Consider the following 8,688-nt stretch of genomic DNA (forward strand, 5'->3'; position numbering starts at 1 on the left):
GACAAAAACGAAAAGAAGAGAAGATAGGATGGTGGCAGCGGATGTGCTTACGGTGGCCACTCGATCTCGCCGGAAGGAAAGGCGGTCGCAAGAAATGGAGATGGCGGAAGCAATGCAACAGTGGGAGGAAATTGGTGCATTTTCAACCGATAATAGCGGCGGCTCCACCACGGGTTCGCTTCTCCGACAGTAGGATGGTCGCGGTGGTGGCTTCGCTGGTTGGCGACATCAGTGGTGGTGGTTCAGCGCCGGAACTTGTAGAAGTGAAGGTGGTGGCCGGAGGTAGAGGGAGATATAAGGTGGGTGGTGGTTGATGTATAGTATTAGGGTTAGGGTTACCGGGAGGGTGACGAGTTTATATATCTCGTCTATAATCAACTTTTGGCCATAATTACATTTACATCCCCTCACTCCTCAATTTCCTTCAACTTAGTGTTGGGTTTTATGTACTCTAACATCCCTATGGTGCAAATATTACCCTAATGCTTTGGATCTAAGTTTTCTCTAGTTATACATGCAGCAAAAAATGTTATCCAAAGCATGAAACCTATAACTAGCATACAACTTGATACTTGAAACATAAAAAAAAACTAGCTAGAAGAATACATCTTAGTTGTAGCATGTAGAATTTGGCCTTTCAAGAGCTTAGCACCTCAAGTGTGATGCCTCAAATGGTTCACAAAACACTGAGAGAAAGAGGAGGACAAATGAGAGAGAGAGAGAGAGAGAGGCTATTAACCACCAAAACGGCTAGCATCTTCTTGGTAGGCATAAGTACCTATTTTAGGGTTTTAGGGGTTACACTTATAGTGTAATATTCCAAGAGTTTCAACTTGTAAACCCTAATCCACTTTATTAGGCCTTTAATCCAATAATCCATATGATAAGCCCTTTAGACTAAATCTTCATGGACTCCACAAAGATTTAGTCCACATAATCAACATGGATCATTAGCCCAAACTATAAGTATCACCGATTTGCTTAATCAGTCCCCGTTAATTTAATTAGTCTTTTTTGAACACTAAATTAATTCCAAATTAATTCTTGATCAATACTAATTAAATAATATGATTTCTCAACTAATATATTATACTTATAATATATTAATAAATCACAAATAACCTCTCAAATATTCATCCTATCAAATTGTTTTGGTGAATACAACTCAAAATTGACCATGCTACTCTCGGGTCAAAGACATATCAGTTATAGTTATGGGCTTAAACACCTAATCCAACACTTAGATCCATAATTTACCCAAACAACCCTCCGCTTTGAGAATCTTTTGCAAAACTAATTTACCCAAAACACTTAAATCCAGAAATATCCATTTATTTATTTAATAAACGGGATGTTACAAATGCTCTAATACCAACTTGTAACGTCTCAAAAATTAAGACTAAAATTTTTTGTTTTTAAATTAAATAAACTATCATCCAAAACATCATCATAAATATCATGGTGAATCAAAGTGTATCAATAACATCCCAATACATCAGATTAATATAAAAAGCAGAACGAGGTGATATGTGCCCTATGGGTGTTCAAAACCGGATATCCGAAAATTTCGGATAGTGGATATTGATATCCGAATCCGTATCTGAAATCTCGGATATCCAAATTTAGGATATCCGAATTTTCAGATACAGATTCGGATATCCGCAAATTTCATCACTTCATAAAATATATTTCTAATAGCACTAGATTATAAAAATAAATATTTTTCAATTGTGTTACACCTGCGAAGCAAATCCTTTTTGCATTTATTCAACGTACAGACCATAAACCAAACTATTTTCTTTATTCGACTCTATTCAACGTACAGACCATAAACCAAACTATTTTTTTATTCGACTAATTAACAACATAATTTATGTTACTGCTTATGGAATATCGAGTTCATCAATACAAAGAAGTCACCAACATGGAAATATCTCATTCTTTTATTTTAATTTAAATATACATGTTAGCCTAATGTGTTTCCCAACAAGTTTAATTTTTCTTTTTTATTTTTGCTTCAATCTAATAAATAAGTTATATGTAGATGTAAAGTTAATAAACTATATTTATGTTCCAAAATCTCTTCGTTTTTTCATTTTAACTTAAAAATAAAAAAATAATAATGGAAAATTATATATTTCGGATATCGGATATCCGAAATATCTGAAAATTCCTAAAAAGACTATCCGAATCCGAAATACCGGATATCCGAAATTTCATCTTTATCGAAATTAGGGCCTTTGTTTGACCGATTTAGGTCTTACCGATCTATGTGTGCTTTTTTTCTATTTAGGGTTTCATGGTATAAAGATTTAGTTTATCACCTTCATGGCTTTATCTCTTATTTCCTCTGTGGTCAAGAGCTACAATGTATGTTTTCCTTCTGGCTTAACCATTTCCCACGTTAAATTTGCATGATTGACTTCTTTCAACATTTATTATGTGGTTTATGTTGGTTTATTCTCCCATTACCTTCACATTCCTGTTTGTCGATCTAAATATTCAAAAAATTTCATCTCCGCATAGTCGCACCCTTGTTCTGACCTCTCCACCATTAACCAATGTCAAGTCGTCCATGGCCACCCTTTTCCTAAACCCGAATATGCCCGCCTTTTCTGCCTTCAACCACTTCTTTTATCCAACTTCAAATTGTGTATTTGAAAGATATAGCAATTGGCCTTTTCTGGTTTTTATTTTACAATGTTTTTTAGAAATCGTTTGATTTGATGTGATTTTTTCTGGATTTTTTGTTTGATATCTTACATGTTTTTTTCATGTTAATGAAATTGCAGGGAGCTTGCTATGTTTTTCTGGCACTGCCTTTTAATAAGAACTGGAAATTTGTTGTCATGATATGTATCTTTTTATTTTTAAAGGTATTTGGGAGGGTTTGTAGATGGTTTTCCTTGTATGTTATGTGCAATGGTTAAAAGAGATGGAAAAGAATAGACACAAATTCTTTGCATTGTTACAATAAGATCCAAAGGTTGGCGAAATGTCCTGATTTCTAGTAAGTGCTCCCCCATTCCATAGTTAACCGTTATCAAGTTCACAACTTACAATACGTTATCTTTGGTTGACTATTCTTACCATTTGAATAAGCTTCATCAGGTTTAGTACAACTTTTGTTTTAGAAGAACCGAAAACTCCACCTGTCAAGGTTAAATATACTAAGATCCTCATTAATGGACAATTTGTGGATGCATCTTCAGGTAAGCTCTTCAATAGATTGTTTTCATGAAACTCCATGTATCCTTTTGTTATTTTTATAACTCAAATTTTCTTAATCAAACTATCTATCACTTGGTGTGTTATATTATCTTTTGGTAATTATATGGAGGATTAAAAAAGGAGAGTAAAGTCAGACGTCATTTCTTTATCATTGGGTTTAGCAAACATCTTTGTGTATAATATATGATGGTCAACAGATTCAAAAATAAGGGATGCTTTGGCTGCCTATTATCTTCTGGGATTATTCATGTTGCTATCAACTTTCTGGCCTAGCTAGGATCTGTGTTAGTACTTGATATTTATGAATGGTGATTGTTGTTTGTACAGGTTGTCCCTTGGTGAAACTATTTTAAGATGTAGATTTTGGATATATTGATGATGCTCGTGGAAAAAATGATATTTACTTTGGAAAGGTACAAAATCCTATTTCTTTTCTTGCTTTAAGTTGGTTTTTTATAGGATTAATATTTATTTTGGGAATTTTTAGATTTCAAGGGTATAATTGTCTAAAATGAAAATTGAAAAGTACTAGGCATTTTTTAGGTTGATAAATTCGATAATGGTAGCATCTTTCAATTTTTTTATTTTTTTGGTAAAGATAAGTAATAAAATATGAAATTTGAGTAGATCTGATGTTAGAAGTTTGGGAAATATAAAGATCAAATTTTGGTTTAAAATGGAAATATCAGTTTACTTTGTTATAAGTAGGCTGAGAACCAAAATTTGTGAAGTTACATCGAAATTTTGTATCTTTGATTGTTTCGCATTCTATATTCCATGTTTTATATCATTAGGGATATGATTGTTTGTGTTTTATGTCATTTTGACTTTCATATTAAAGCCAGATCATCAACATTGGTATATAGTCACTAATTTAGCCAGGTTATAACAGTAAACATTTTATCTTTTAATCTTTTTAGCGTAAGTTGAAACTTCATTACCATTGAAACACTTCTCCGGTGAATATCAATGATAGATGTTGAACAACAATTATTGGTCCAATAAAAAAGGTAATGGAATTTAGTATAGAGAAGGGTTGGATGAAAAAAATGGTAATGTAATTTGAATAAAACTACCAATAGAAAGCTCTTAAAGAAATTATAACTTTTTTTCATGAAAATGCCATCACCTTTTCTATATTTATTAGCCCCCTTTTCAAATTATAATGTCCTAATAGATAAAAAAAAAAAAAACAACAACAACAACAACAACTATATTACAATTGGTAGATTTTTCGAAGTATAATATTTTAATAAGAAAACATTGACAGCATAGTGCTATATTAGAAAGAAATCAAAGTTGCATGATATGACAAAACAAAAATGTAATAGGAGAAATGAAAGTAGGATGGTATAATAGTCAAATAAAAAAAGTATGATGCCATTTTTTTGTTATCTTGGAATGGAAGACAGGTAGTATTACCATCTTATGCTCTTATGTTATCTGATGTACTGTTATTCGCTTGACACTGACATTTAAGTATTAGAAGCCCTTACAAATTTAAAATGGTATGTATGTATGCATTATAATAACAAGTTTTTTTTTTTGTATTTCTTAGGGATATTTCAGGTAGGAAAGGATTTGGAAACCAAAAATACGAGAGTTGAGTATCTGACAGTTGCATAGATACAAGAGTTGGTGTCGCTTGTTCTCTGTTTTTGGTTGCAAATTGCAATATCTATGTATTTCTTTAAATTTGAGTTTAAATGTTAGATGATACGAGTCAGGTTCACTTTCAATTGACATTTTAATATATTTTTTAATACTTTTTAAGTTTTCAATAGAAAATGTAGTTCAAACTGAACTCTACTCTAATAAGCGATGGTTTTTTTTACCACATATCACATTCTCATTCAATTTGTTAAATGTCATTTTTTGGTTATTTTGAATTAACTTTTTTTTTCCACATGTCATTTTATGAGTTTTTTTATTTTATTAAATTCCACATAATATTTTAATGTAATAATTACAATAAATGTAGTAATAAATAGATATCAATTTCATAATAGACTTACCTTTTAATTTCAAAATTCACATATTAAAGCTTATTAATTTCTTTTGTTTATTTATTTAAATTATTTGTTTAAATTTAAAATATAAAAAAAACATTTTAATTTTAAAAATTTATTATTTTTCTTATTTTTTTATAAATTTAAAATTCTCAAATATTTAGACGTTTATATCTAACCTTTTTTTAAATTAACTCATGTAATACATGGGTCTCACAACTAGTTCATTAAACATAGTTAATTTAAAGATGATTAATCAAAACTTATACGGCTCATATTAAAAATCATAATTTTGAAAATATCCAATAATAATTTAAAAGATCATAACGATGTTTAATTGTCATAATATTTCATAGTAGAGTATCTTTTAATAAAGTTAATCTAAGAATGTAACTATTTTAGATTTGTAACAACGTAAATTTTCAAAAAAAAATTTCCATTTCAAAATATAATAAAAATTCATACGTAATATCAAAATCCATGTATCAACATCATCTCGATAAACAAATCCCAAGATCTCAATGTAAATAAAACTCAATCTGTGTGTACGGTCATGCCGGCGCCTTCCTACAATCCTCACTGGTACCTGAAACACATAACACACAACACGGTAAACATAAATGCTTAGTGAGTTCCCCAAAATACAAAATACAACACATACGTCACTCGAGGCTACAGCACGACCCTCCGGTCGATGCATATCAACAGGACCCTCCAGTCCCGTAGCTCGTTGGACCCTTCGGTCCGGTCTGTATCGTTGGACCCTTCGGTCCGGTCTATATCGTTGGACCCTCTGGTCCGGTCTATACAACACATAGCATACATATATCACAATGCACATAATCTCATACATACACATAGCACACAAGACCCTCCGGTCTACACATAGATACCACTCTAGGTAAATGTATAGTGAGAAGACTCACCTCGGGTAACTCGGATAATCTCGCACGCGAATATACTGATCTAGCCCCCGCCTAATCACATAAACAATATCCTCAAATAAATAATGGCTCTCAAAGGCTAGATTAAATCCCTTTCTACAATCCCACAGAAGGGTAAAAGACCATTTTACCCCTCCTTGACCCAAAAGTCCAAATGTTGACTAAAACCCTAAAAGTCAATGAAAGTCAACAGGGGCAGTACGCAACGCGTACCAGCTCTTGTACGCAGGGCGTACTCCGGCGATCCAGAATCAGGGTCTTAAACCCTTACGCTGTGCGTACTGAGATTTATGCCCAGCGTAAGTCTCAGTTTCATGCTCTTATGGATTTTTGGTCTTAAACGGTTAAGACATAAACTCAAACTCCAGATCTGACTTTTCTAAGGTCACTTAATCCATAAAGTTGAAACCTTTAAGCCTTTGCATGGCAGTAAAGGTCACCAATCACTCCAAACACCTTTCCTCTTTCCACATTAAGCCAATATCTCATGCATGACTTAATATTCGCGTCCAAGATTGGATTTTTATGAACCTTTAACTCCTAATACACTGGAATAGGGCAAATCTAAGCATGTGGAGACCATTTGCTCATAAAGTCTCCACCTTGGGACCAAAAACCCTAAAAATTGGTCCATGAAGCACAAATCAAAAATGAAAAGGAAAGCTTTGAGCTTTTTACCTCTAAAAGAAGCTCCAACCTCTGTAGAACTCAGATCTACTCTTGTCCACCAACTTCTAGCTCATATAATGGCCTCCTCTTCTCCTTCACCAACTTGAAAAGACATTTTCAAGCTTAAGAACACACACAAGCTTATAACGGGTTTTTGCTCTCTTAGGGTTTCACTCACTGAAGTATGGTGGTTGGGGTAAGGGTCTTATCATTCCTTTTATAGTGTACAAGTCTCATTTAGGGTTTTGAGTCTGGGCCCGCTACGCCCAACGTAGCTTAAGGTACGCCCAGCGTACCGGGTGGAGTCCGCGTCCATAACAGGCCCATGAGTACGCGCATCGTACCTTATCAGTACGCCCAGCGTACTCACTAGCAACACTTTCACTTTTAGGAGGGTTAAACTTGACAACTTGATAAAGAAGAAGGGTTTAAGAGATGCACCTGAATTTCGGAATGTTACAAGATTTGACTAAAAGGATTTTATTTTTTTCTTATAATTTTCTTTATTTTCGAATATTAGTTATCAATAAGAATATCTGTTAAAGCAAAGCTATGAAAAATCCATATAAAGCTTAGGCTTTTAAATTAGTCAACATTGTACTATATTTTATCGTTAGTTGTATATATTTCAATTAGTAGTCCCTATCATATTAGAGTTAAACCATAAATAAATTATTCGTTAATAATATCTATTAGATTATCTATATTAATCTTGAACATCTATATTAATATAAAGCAAACTTATAATAGCTTTAAGATCAAATATTATCAAATAATAAAAAATCTGCATTTTCCTACTATAACTTTAAGTATAATTTATTTAATAGTAATAAATATTTGATTATAATTATGAGATACATCTTCATCGAAATAAAATAATATTCGATGCATTGCATGTTCTTTTTGAAAAAGTTCTTCCATGTGTGGTTGAAGATTTTGAAAGGAGATTCATTATATTTCGGTTGTTTGGGACGGGCCGACTTTAGATTTTATGAGGTTTGCTTTGAGCTCTTACAAGGAAAACAAGCTCCAAGTCATGATGGTGATTTTCTAACATGCATTGTTAGATGTTGAAGTTAAGGATGTGTTAGGATTTTGGTCGGCAAGAATGGAATGGAATAATATATATATATATATATATATATATATATATATATATATATATATATATATATATATATATATATTTATTGTTCTATTTTCCATTTGATGTTGTAATTAGAACACTGGGATTAATAGGTTGGTTTTCATGTGGATGAAGTTGTACAAGTGAAAAGATTGTGCGTTGATAAAAGAAGTTTAATTAATTGGTTGACTAAAGTAATGTTATAAAACTTATGATTTTTTTTTGGTATTTTTGAACATTCATATTTAAATGCTTGGTTTTCATGTGCAGAAAGCTACACAAATGAAAGGATTGAAGGGTGACACAATTTGTATCGTTGCTGATGATCTCCTACCAGAAAAGACTAAAACGCCCTTGTCGCCTCCAAAGATGATTGGAAAGGAAGTCCTAAAGTCCATATTTAGGAAAAGGAATGTACAACTCTCCACGTATCTCAAATCAATGATCTGCATTCAGTTCCATTTCATGCTATTAAAGTTGGTCTAAAGGCAATAACTAGCAATGTACTTTCCTTGTAACATAACATTTTTTTCAAAAGAAACTTATCGTTGAAAGTAACTATTCACATCCGCTGCTATGTGCGGATACATCACTATTATATATATATATATATATATATATATATATATATATATATATATATATATATATATATATATATATATATATATATATATATATATATATATATATATATATATATATATTG

General features: G+C 32.0%; 1 long non-coding RNA gene across 1 annotated transcript; it reads right to left on the reverse strand.

Moving 5' to 3' along the window:
* Positions 1-5,707: 5,707 nt before the first annotated feature.
* On the reverse strand, positions 5,708-7,378 carry LOC145050426 (uncharacterized). Its single transcript, XR_013683409.1, has 3 exons — positions 6,863-7,378; positions 6,167-6,217; positions 5,708-5,826 (listed from the first exon to the last, which is right to left on the reverse strand). It is a non-coding gene; the product is annotated as an uncharacterized LOC145050426 (long non-coding RNA).
* Positions 7,379-8,688: the final 1,310 nt, after the last annotated feature.

This window comes from Lactuca serriola, chromosome 5, assembly GCF_051521515.1.
Source record: "Lactuca serriola cultivar US96UC23 chromosome 5, Lser_US96UC23_V15, whole genome shotgun sequence".
In the NCBI taxonomy this organism is placed as follows: Eukaryota; Viridiplantae; Streptophyta; class Magnoliopsida; order Asterales; family Asteraceae; genus Lactuca; species Lactuca serriola.